A 12,195-nucleotide genomic window follows, 5' to 3' on the forward strand; every position below is an offset into this window, starting at 1 on the left:
TAACATCTGAACTACTGAGGACTCGTTGGCGAGCAAGGGTCATTTTTGTGGGTTGGACTTACGAACCGCATCATGCGGTCACGCAGTCCATCACAAGCAACACATTAAGGCTTAACTGCATCCTGCAGTCACATTAATTTCAAGAAATGTCACACCCATGAAGGAGCCTCCAACCAACCAACCTATGTCACTGCATGATATTAAATAAAGGAAAATACAGGGAGATGTAAAGAATCAACCATAAGAGGACACAGAAAAAATCTGAGATTTTTTCTGTGTCCTCTTAGGGTTGATTCTTTACATCTCCCTGTATTTTCCTGAGTATAATTCAACCAGCTTTACATGGAAATATGGTCCCACTTTTCGTAAGCCGAAATGACGAATGCATAGCAGAACAACTTTTATGTTCTTTTTGTCCATTTTACTTCTTGGAATAATTAGTCCAACATTTTTCGCTTACACTTTCATCTCCGTCACTTTATCCAACAATCTAGTCTTGTCACTAGATGTCATTGTCTCCCTTGAAGTTTTTCCAAGAAAAATTTGACGATAGATCAATACTACTATGCATGAGTGTCTTTATCTTGCAAGACCGAAGAAGGTAGGCGCAAATCACTAGCTTGTTAAGTATTTAACGATTTGCCAGAATTAACCGTGCTGTTTTTATCGTAGGTTGCTTTTATTCTTGCCGCCGTATTTATCCTCGGAAGTGGTCGTGCGATCACATCAGAAGAATCGTCACGGGATACCATTGACAAGGAGTTCGAGAAACTGATCGTAAATGAGGAAAACGAGGAGAGTGCTTTGCTATATGAGGCCCTTGGCATTTTAAGACTGACAGGTGAAGCAAGTTCAGCAAGCCCAGAGACTTCCAGCTATGACGCAAGCAGTAAATCTACGAACAACACTGTTGAGGCTGCTGTTTATGTGACCACGCCACATGAACAAACCGGAACGAGACGAAAAAGATCTGTTGCAGCAACTCCTGAGCCTTCCTGTTTCTCGGGTATTTACAGGTTGGAAGCACTATCCAAAGGAATCAAAGTTAAAATTCCTGTCTGCAGAGATGTGGCTTCAGCACGCGACAAGTGCTTGGGTGCAACATTTAAAACCTATGGCAAACGGGCATGTGAACTGTCCCATTACGTTAAGATGAACATCGGGGGCGGAATCTTCTCGGTTGCTACAAACTGCTCATGCAAGGCGTAGTAAAATGGGTTTATCAGTGATCAATGGCTGTGTCTGGAACGCAGGATATTTATGTTCTTGGATAAAGTTTATTTAAAGCTTGTATGTAAGACTATTTAAAAATGTTTAGAAGAAACTTGAGCTGAGCTCAAGATGCATGTAAACTAAATTGCAAAAAAAGAAGAACAGAACCTAAGCGCTGGAAAATGCTTGGATAGAAAATATACGAACGTTTCCTATCGTGGTGGCAAGTTATTAGTGATATTAACTCCATGTTTATAGGTTCCAAAGGAAAAGCAACAGCTATTACTATATAAGGAAATTGTCAGAGGCTTGGAATCAGAATTTAAACAGATTTTTTTAATTTATTGTTAGTCAACCAAAGGTGTCAACAGGAAATTTGTTGATATTTGCCTGAAAACAAAAATAAATGTGGGTATTTGACGGTGAAAATGTGATTTGTATCGCTAGGCTTATAATAAGGTCAATAAGCGAAATAATGTGTAAACTTATTTAATAAAACAATACTCAGTTTTCCTATTGATTTGTGCTTTTTGCAGTAAATTTACCTTCCCCTGCTATCACGTTGTCTTACGAATTTTTTAAATATTCTTTGACGTTAAACGCAAGTGAAAAATCACTTCACAAGTCATATCATAACCATCGAATGTTAACTCAAACAATGTGAATAACCACGCGCTTTGCGAAGCGTACCGTTTGACTTCTTAATTTAATTCTGTTTGCAGTGATTTAAATTGGGGATTTTCCATTGAAAATTAACGATAAAAAAGAACAACGTTTCGGTGTGGTCATGACGCCATTATCAAGTTCGGAGTAATTAAAATTAAGTCAATATCAGAAATAGTTTACCAAAATTAACATTTCTGACATCGACTTTATTTCAATTACTCCGAACTTGATAATGGCGTCATGACGACACAAAAACGTTGTTCGTTTTTATCGTTTATTTACACTTGCCTATTTATATCTAAACCTTTACTTACAAGAATTAAAACAACTCAATTCTATGGAATAAGACCAATTATTGTTCTTCTTTACGAGATCATTTACGCATATTCTACAAATTGAACAGCAACATGTACAGTTTCTAAAAGATATCGTATGTATAATGACGTTACGGCTACATAAAGGCCCGTTTAAGCGGTTACAACATTCGGTTTAAACATACGTTCAACACTTTGTTGAACCAGATGTTGGGAGCGTTTGAACAGGTCTTCTCAAACTCATTAAAAATTCATCAAAAGAAAACAAAGAAAATCACTACTGTGACCTTAGTTTGGATATGTGTTCCTAATTACCATAACATTTTGCCAACTTTAGCCTTGAATAGGCCATTTTCATGATGGCGTCATTTGATTACAACTACCAGAATTCATTTCGTTTTCCTTTTCAAATTCAAATTTTGTAATCCCAGTGGAGAGCAAAGAACAATAGCTCTAATTGGCGTGAGAAAACAAAAAACTGAAGGATTATGGTACAGTAGTTGTAGTCAATTGACGCCATAATAAAAATGTCCTATTTCTCCAAGAATTATTGATCATCTGAGAAGTCATATCAAACACTCGAAAGTGTGTTTCATCTGATATCCAAACACTTCGAAGTCGTTTAATAAAACTCGGCTGCGCCTGGTTTTTTCAACCTACTTCTCAGTGTTTGGATATCTGATGAAACACGCCTTCTCGTGTTTGATATATATATTACGTCCAACATTGTTGAAAGCGTGTTGAATGAAATTTAAATTGGTTTAAACTTTCGTTCAACACTATACAACATTTTCTTTGTTCTGAAAAAATTTGAATGGTGTTGAAGCCACTTGAACACTCCTTTCAACATTTGTTCAACATTTGCCCAACATCCGTTCAACTTTTGTCGAAAGAACGATGGTGAAATGTTGAAACCATTTAAACAGGCCTTAAAATATGAAAAAAGCCTGACACTAATGTAATGATACTTTATTTATTATTTAACGTGGGATTTACGCTTAGCTTAGTCAGCTAGTTTACAGGTAATCTACGGCCAAGTATATACTAAAAATTAGAAACTAAAAATGAACAACAATTCATGGTATACAAACTGTAAAAGCTAAGAACTAAGAATCGGATGAAAAAAAAAATCCAATATCAGCCTAAACTTGAGCGATCGTATTTTGTTCTTCACTTCATTATCATAATTAAATTTCAACTTTACAGTGATGAAAATACGGAATAAACACCACACAGGCTAACAAATGGATATTCAGCTTAATACTCACCAACCATTACACTGTCTTCTCGCTCCAATACTTTTGCACATCACGGTCATAGTGATCGCATAAATAAATTAAGACCTTTGTTTAAAAGTGTTAATCTGACATACCCTTGAAAACAACTTTTTCCCGCAGGCCACCATTTTTAGATTTTATGACGTCATACGGTTGCCGCTATTGTCAAACTATTGAGCAACCATAATACGTCATGAAATCCAACATGGCGGCGCCGGGAAATTTAAAAGCGAAGATAGGCGATAATAAAATCCTGTTTCGTCCGACACAGAAATATTATTCCAAGTTTTCTGATGAAATTTGAAATAAGATTGTATTTTCAACAATGTAATTTCAACTTCAACTTGCGCGCCGTTCCTACCAATTCAGCTCCAGTATAGATTGGCTACCTTATATTAGCCGAACTCTTTGGAATAAACACGAATCAGATCGAATTCAATTAACAAGAATTTGCGTTTTCACGTGACACATGGTCTTGGCATTCTCGTCAATAGCTTCATGATATGTAAGTAATCGCGATAAACGATATTAATTTCCGGACTTTCGTGCCGCTACTTATTTCTCCATATTACTTGAAACTCGAAAATTCTGTAAACTAAGCGCAATCAGAATACCGTAAACTGCAGATAGGCTTATAAGTCGCCCCACCCCCGCCCCCCCTTGCCCCGCTTATAAGCCCTCCCGATTATAGGCTCATCTACCTGTAAACAAAAAAATACACCCGAATATAAGCCCCTCGGACATAAGCCACCCTCTAGTTTCGTTCGCGTTGATACTTTTAATTTTGTTCCAAATATTGACGTCTTAAAGGTTAATTAAAAACCAGTAAGTAAAAAACGTATTTCGATCAACACTGCTATAGCTTGTTTTGAAACGGTTTTATTTATTCCGGTTTTAAGTCCCCTCGGATATAAGCTCCTCTGTTTATAAGCCCATCTAAAAAGCCCTGAAAAAGTTATATAAGCCCAGGGCTTATAAGTGACAGATGAAGGTATTTTTATTTTGGTTACTTAACCTTTACCCCATTACCATTTTTATTCCTTTAGTTTCCAGTGTGCCGTTTTTGTCATTCATTTCCAAAATTTCGCCATTTTTTTTTTTACATTAATTGAAGTCTGATGTCCTTTGCATTGATTGGTCCTTGTGCAATAACATTGTTGGCCTTTGATTCGTTCGCTGTCAATCTTTTATTGATTTTCAAATCACGTCCCACCCGAACTTGTTGAGCGGACTCACAAATTTGATTACATTGCTATGTGGTTCGTAGATTTACTAACGTAATTACTTACTCACATATAGTCACTAATTTTGTCACAAATTATCTCATATATCCCATCCACCCATCCCACTCATCATTTCACTTATAACCATGATTTCACTGACATCTCATTGAAATCCCTCATGAATCCACGCCACCAACACCTCTACTCATACCCATGAAGTCACACATATCCCATGAATCCAAGCCACCAAAATCTCTACTCATACCCATGAAGTCACATATATCCCATGATCACCCCGTAATCAATACACTTCATTACCCCTCCCTAGTACTTCGCATAACCCATCATCTCAGCCATATTTAACCCTATCCATTTTCGGTGCAGCGAGCTCCATCAATGCTTCGTGCGTGCTCAGCGGCGTGATGTCCACTGTACTCTTACTTAAGAGAAAAGTCTCTACTGTTATAGTTATAGCAAACAACTGAAAAGTGATTTTCAGTGGAATACCAATCCGGACACATTAACAGCAAACTCAAGAATCAGTGGAATGGTGGTTTATTTCTTTTATTATAAAAGCTTTACACGATGCTTTTTTACCCTAAAAATTATAAACTTTAAATACAGAACATATTTTCACAGATCAGTATAAAATATAATGCACATTTAATCACTTGTTGATATTTTTGACTCTATTGCAGCTTTGTACCAAGTAAATTGGATAAATAGTTTATACATGTTTTCAGTAAAAATATGAATATATTTCCTTCTTCAAATATTTGTTAAATAAAAATTAATAAAAAGCGAAAAAACCGTTTCAATTCTGATTCTTGGCTGGCCTCACAATTCTCTATGTAATAATTGTTTTTTCATTTGGAATCTATGAACATGAGCTGCTGTGGAAGCTTAAGCACAGACGTTCATGATTGACGGACGGCAACCGGAGGTCGAATGTTTTCTCTTTTGGCGTGATTATGCTCATTACCACGGACAGGAAAAGCTATTGTTGATGACTGTGGCTTGAAGTTACAAACGCAATGGCGTGAAACGCTCCAAAAAGGGAAAAATTCAATTTCCGGTTGCCGTCCGTGGCTCAAAAACGTCTGTGCAAGTTCCCAAATGACTTGCCTCTAGGAGAGTAAGCGCTCCTATATGCCATCCGAGTGTTTTCCCGCGTTCAGGGAGCATTTTTTCCCATGCTTAGCTACAAGGATTCGTAAAATTTCTGATTGTTTAGAAAGACGTCATTTGTGATTATCTTACTACAGTCATGTTTCCCTAAAATTTCTAATTCAAACAGTTTTTATCTTTACCTGTTCTTTTAACTGTAAGTCTTAAAAAGCCACCTATACAAAGGAATTGATCAGCTCAAATCTCAAAGGTCTTACTTATCATGATAAATACCCTGCGTTGCAGACACAGCTACTGTTCATTAATAAACTCATTTTACTACACCTTGCATTTGCAATGTTTAGCAATCTTAAATGTCTCGCCCCAGATGTTCATCTTTACGTAATGGGGTTCACATTCCTGTGTTGCACCTGTTGTGCACTTGCTGTTATCAGAAGTCACATTAAAGCAGACTGGTTCTTTTACTTTGACACCGTTGGACAGCAGTGTCATTTTGTAAGTACCCGAGAAACAGGAAGGCTTGCGAGTTCCAACGGATCTTTTTCGTCTCGTAGTGGTCTGGTTAGGGGATGCATCCATATTAACAGCGGCTACATCAACTTCATTTATAGATTCGCTTCTTGCGTCAAAGCTGGAAATCTCTGGTATTTCGATTGTGTCCCTAGAAGATTCTTCTGATGTGATCGTTCGACCACTTCCGATGCTGAAAATTGCAGCAAGAATAAAAGCAACCTACGATAAAAACAACACGATTAATTCTGTTGTAATTGTGCGGAGTAATCCTTTAGTAGTCAAAAAGCTAATGATGTGAGCATAATTCTTCTAATGACAAAAAAAACGCCAAATTCTCCTTGGGAAACTGCAAAGGAATTCAAGGACTAAATTATTTGATCAAGCTACACCGATGAATGTAACCCAAACATTCTTAATTAATTTAGCCGAGTAGACAAAAACGGCACACAAAAAAAACTAATACCTCGGATTTTCTTCTGCGGTGCGTTCGATCTTTAGTCTCACGAAAAATGGGACAATTGTGCCACATTAAACTGTTTAGTCATACTCCCATTTCATTTTTAAAGAAATATAGGTTAATAAAATAGAGACTCACCTTCAAAATTTCCATGTCCTTTTTTTTTCTGTTCTGAACGTTAAAATACTTTACACCTCCGCAAATTTGTTGTTTAGTCGTCTCAAGCAGTGGATTAGTTGCTTCATGGCAAAGCAGAAAATGGTGGTCTTTTTATAAGAAAGAGCGATCCAAATTCGACAAGAGGGAAAGTACAGTTTGTCGTTCATTACTTCAATCGATAAATATGTACACTTCTCGTTTCTCACTTTTGAGTCAGTTTCTTCACGGATAAAAGAGAATTCCTTCAATCCTTTTAGCAATGTTTAAGCACCGTTATGTTGCTGCAACTTCCTGTGAGACTGTAAGTTAAAACGGTGGATCGCCTGCTCTATGCTCGCGAATGAAAAAAAACCCACTCTTTCCAGAATAAAAGAATAACTGTATCTTCCCACCTGACAAGCCTTTTGCAGTAAGCCGCACCGTGCAATAAAAAAACAACAACAAAAAAAAAAAAAAACAAAAAACAAATAAATAAATAAAAAAAAAAATAATAGTATTCAATATGTAGGCAGAAACAGTCGATAGAGCTAAAGCATTTTATTTATTAACTGTATTATAGATTTTATTTATTTATTTATTTTTATTTTTTTCCACTTTATGTATTATTTGCATTCGCACCCCAGTCATACTATTTTATCTGTAAATAGCTTATGGACTTTTTTACTGCTATGATAACAATAACAAGTCCCTGATTTTTGGGAAGAAACTATTTTTAACAGAATTATCTATTTATTTGTTTTTATGTACTCAAATATTTTCTCCTTAAAAGTTAAATGTGATATGTTTGACAAGCAATTTGTGATAAACGATACTGATTTCCGGAGTTACTGCAAACACATGGCGAAACATATGGTTTGATTTCTGAATATAATTCAACTTCGAACGATTTAAACTGCGGTTTTTCTATTACAACAAAACAAGTAAATTAAAGGGAATATTTATTTATTTACAGTTGTTATTTATCTTTTTTTCTTTCTCTTCCATCTTCTGTTTTACAATTTTTTGCACATATTTTACAAATTGAACGACAACAGGTTCGAAAAGCTATCGATGTATGATGACGTCACGACCATTGCACGATTCTGGATGAATTTATTTTGGATAAAAAATATCATTCCTAACACCATTTCCGTTGCACCCTTACAACGAGCGAAAACAGGAATGTCTTTTTATAGAAATGTGTCAAATGAGGTTTTTTTCGCTGTGTTGCGTGACATTTTGTGACTCTTCCGAAAAAAGTCGCGCCAAAATTCATAAAAACTTCTCTTTCTTCCGGGTTCTCTCTGATTACCGACAAGAAATTAAACAGCGGTGATCAGGCAAAACAACTCAATATATTCTCTTCAACTGATGCTAATAAGACTTAACCTTCTGAGTCCTTAAGAAAAACAGGAATTGGCGAAAATACCAACTGCCTTATTTTCAATCTCGTACCCAGAGTCTTCAGGCTTTTTGGTCAGCGGGGCAACGCCGGGAAGACTCTGGGGACATCGAAAAAATTCAATTTTTTTGATTGGCTGTTCCGTGGCGGTTTCCATTGTCTTAGCGCAGAAATCCTGCGGTAATAAAATTCGATGTCCCCAGAGTCTTCCCGGCGTTGCCCCGCTGAACAAAAAAGCCTGAAGACTCTGGGTACGAGATTGCCTTATTTTTAAACATAATGAAGTACAAAGTGCCTTCTGCTGACCATCAGGATCGCGGTCCCAGGGAAGCGTGAGTTCATTAGGAAAACTGGTAATCTTTCACAAGAATGAAAATATCAGCATGACCAGGTATCACTGCAAAGATGTGCGCCACACTGGAAAACACTGGCTGCATATGAAAGTGATCGTTCTCGTGGATCGTCTGCACTATATCTGAAACACAAGTACATCCATGGACGAAAACTCGTGTACATTTTCTGCTCGGCTTCCAGAATCTCGCCATCTATTTCTTAAAATTAAATGACACTGGAGAAGCTTTCTTTTAGTTTATTGAGCGTTTCACCGAAAACACAGAGTATTTTCTGGTTATATTCAATTTCTGCTCAAGTGCGACCTTTTCGTTAACGATACAAGTTTTTATTTTTAAAGGTTTTTAAGTGCATGTTGCTTTTCGAAACGAACTTTTGATTTTCAACTCTGTAACTCTTTGTTAATCATGATATTTGGTCAACAGAGTAAGAGGAAAGAAAGGAATTGCGTGATTGTGTTCTTAAGGATTTGTTAATCGCGCACCGTACCGACGCGGTAATGTAAGGACATGAATGAAATTTCATTTACCGTAATAAATAAAGTCGCCATTGAGAATGAAAAATTTGAACATTCCATCTGAAACAGAGGTGCTGTCTTGTGACTAACCGGCATTCATAGTAAGGTAACTTATCCGGTCTAGACATGAAAAAAAAGTGTTCTGAAAAAACCTTAACAGTCACGTGTAACAATTGGTTTTCTTTCAACTTTTTATGGGTACAACATTTCTTAGATTTTTGATGAATAGTAAACAAAAGGGAATAGGCATTATTATGCACATTACTGATGTTTTTACCGAGCAAATTACCTCGGGCAAACGTACACCGTGAAACGTTTGACATATTTATTGTTCCAGAGGGGGCGTCATTGAATCAAAATAAAAACTGAAAGCCTCCAGTTGAAAATCTTCTATGGGATTCTGGAAATACCGCACACCAGTGCAGTGAGCAGCAACCATGAGCGAACTCAACATATTACCCCCTTCGATCACTAACCAACTCATCGAATTTTGCCCATTTCACAATGGTGATCCATAGGTTATCGATCATATCTGTATATCTCGAAAACAGTGGAAACTTAATACATTAGTTACTATTACACTCTAGTGAACGTCCAACGCCGAACCCCTCAAATCGCTAAAATCGCCGTCTTCAACCTCAAGAGCGACAACACACAACATTTAAGGTAAAAATACGTTTATTTTGATGTTAAATGAGAATATTTATCGCAATCTAGTAGGATAATACAAGGATTTTCGACATTCCCATACATTTCCTCTATAAATTCAAAATACAAACGGTCACAAAGTTTGTGTGGGGGCCCTGTGGTTACAAGTTGTGATTGTTTGTTGTCTGTATTACCACCTCCGCGCAGAAAAAAGAAACGAAGTCTACCTTCTGCAACATGAAAATTTGTCTCCCTCCTAGGTGGTAATACACGCAACAAACAATCGCAACTTTCAACGCAATATTTCTTGCGCGACAAGTTGCAAGAAAGTGTTGCCCATGTTACTTGGCCTTTAACAGGGTAAAATTTGAAAAAAGATCAGGGTTTAGTATTTTGAATTATAGAGTTCCATACTTTAGGGTCCTTAAATCTAATGTTCCCAGGCCCAATCGCACTTATCGAGCGAGCCGAACTGCTTGTCTGAAGCTTGGAACAGGGGCGCGTCTTCCCGATCAACTCAACGAGTGACGTCACTTTCCATCACGCAGCGAGGACTCTGGATAAGACGCTGACTCCTCCCCATAGATTCGCCCATATCAATGAATTAACCCATCCATTTTACGGTGTAGCGGGTGCGAGCAATAGGGACTTTAAGATACGGCGACTGCGGACTACGGACTACGGACGAGACGAAAATTAGGACTGGGACGAGACAAGTGTGCTCTCGCTTCTCACCGTCGTAAGCTGGCGACGGTGTGTAGGCGAGGAATTTCACGTACTGCGATCAAGGTGAGTACAGAGTTATAAATTATTGTATAAGAAAAGAAAGGTTTCGTTAGAATATGGTCTGAGGGCTTGATGCTTTCTATCACGAACACCAAAAAGCAGATATTTAGCAATTTCAAGCACTTTTGAACTCCAAAAAGCGAAAAAATTTACGGCTAAGTCGTGTTTACTGATTTTGACCGCCAATTTGTGTTTACTTTTATTTACATGAGAAACAAAACTTACGAGTGAAACACGCTCTTTGCATTTTGTAGGCAAAAATGACTTCTCCCCAAGTGGAAATGTAAGTACACAGCCTTTTTATCTTTTACCAAAGTATTTGCAAGGAAATTATGATTGAAGTAGTATCTAACCTGTCTAACGTGTGCATTAAATTTTGACTTGCAGCGTCTACAGAGCACCCTGAACTGTGGAGGAACCCCAAGAATCTCGGCTAAACGAGGAAGATCTTCCTTGTTCACTCTGAACTCAGTTAAACATTCACTTGAATCAAAGGAGTCGAGATAAAAACAATCGTACTCCCAGTATGGATATGATAGATTTACTGACTTATAGGCATCAAACAGAAGTACGAATTCTTCTTCGTCGATTATTTCGTCCACTAAAGAGTAAACCAGGGCATCTCGAACCTTTTCAAAAGACATTCTGGACGCAAAATATGAAAAAGTAAGCGAGTTTTTTTCTTGAGTTTACTTCGCGCTTTGTTCGTAGTCCGGTGTCTGTAGTCTGCGATCTTAACTTCGTATTTTCGCACCACTGTTGTGTATTCGGCCCAGTCCTCCATAGCAAGAAAACCTTGCGTCCAACCGTAGTCCGTAGTCCGTAGTCGCCGTATCTTAAAGTCCCTAATTTCTCCCGCGTACTCAGGCGTTCATTCCACTCTTATATAAGATACTGGTCCGGCTGTTAGTTACAGCAAACAACTGAAAACTGAATTTCAGAGGGAGTTGAACACTGCATGAATCAAGCGCAGTGATTCCTCGGTTGCTTTTCAGCTTCAATGGATGTTGCAAAAAATTCGTAAATCAGTATAATACCATGGGCGGACTTGTAAATTAATTTAAAAAAATCATAAATCAATGGAATATTTTATGGCTTTATTCAATAAATGCTTCGTCGTTTGACCTTAAAAATTATTATGTTAGAAATACAAAACATATTTTCACAGATCAATATAAAATATACTCAACTCGGAATCTTTCCTACAGAGGAATTTTGACTCTGATTGGAGCTTTGTGCAGAGTTAATTCGATACAAAAAAGTTTTACATACGTTTTCAGTGCAAATATGAACATTACTCTTGTTAAAGTATTTGTTGAATAGAAATTAATAAAAATAGACAACCTGTTTGAATTCTGATTGCTAGCTTCTTACGATTCTCTAATTAAAAGCCGTCTTTTCTCCTTCAGAATCTATGAACGTTGACTGCCGCATATAAAGTAACCTCTTAATGACTTTGCCTCCAGGCCCCTGTTGTTGAAAAAGTGGATATCGCGTTATCAAGAGTTGTTGAAAAAGTGGATAACGCGTTTAAAACACTATCACGCGAATAAAATGTCATTA

General features: G+C 37.2%; 1 long non-coding RNA gene across 1 annotated transcript; it reads left to right on the forward strand.

The window, feature by feature from the left end:
• Positions 1-10,530: 10,530 nt before the first annotated feature.
• LOC146460679 (uncharacterized) lies at positions 10,531-11,468 on the forward strand. Its single transcript, XR_014857583.1, has 3 exons — positions 10,531-10,635; positions 10,887-10,915; positions 11,020-11,468. It is a non-coding gene; the product is annotated as an uncharacterized LOC146460679 (long non-coding RNA).
• Positions 11,469-12,195: the final 727 nt, after the last annotated feature.

This window comes from Pavona decussata, unplaced genomic scaffold, assembly GCF_977016875.1.
Source record: "Pavona decussata unplaced genomic scaffold, jaPavDecu1.1 SCAFFOLD_208, whole genome shotgun sequence".
In the NCBI taxonomy this organism is placed as follows: Eukaryota; Metazoa; Cnidaria; class Anthozoa; order Scleractinia; family Agariciidae; genus Pavona; species Pavona decussata.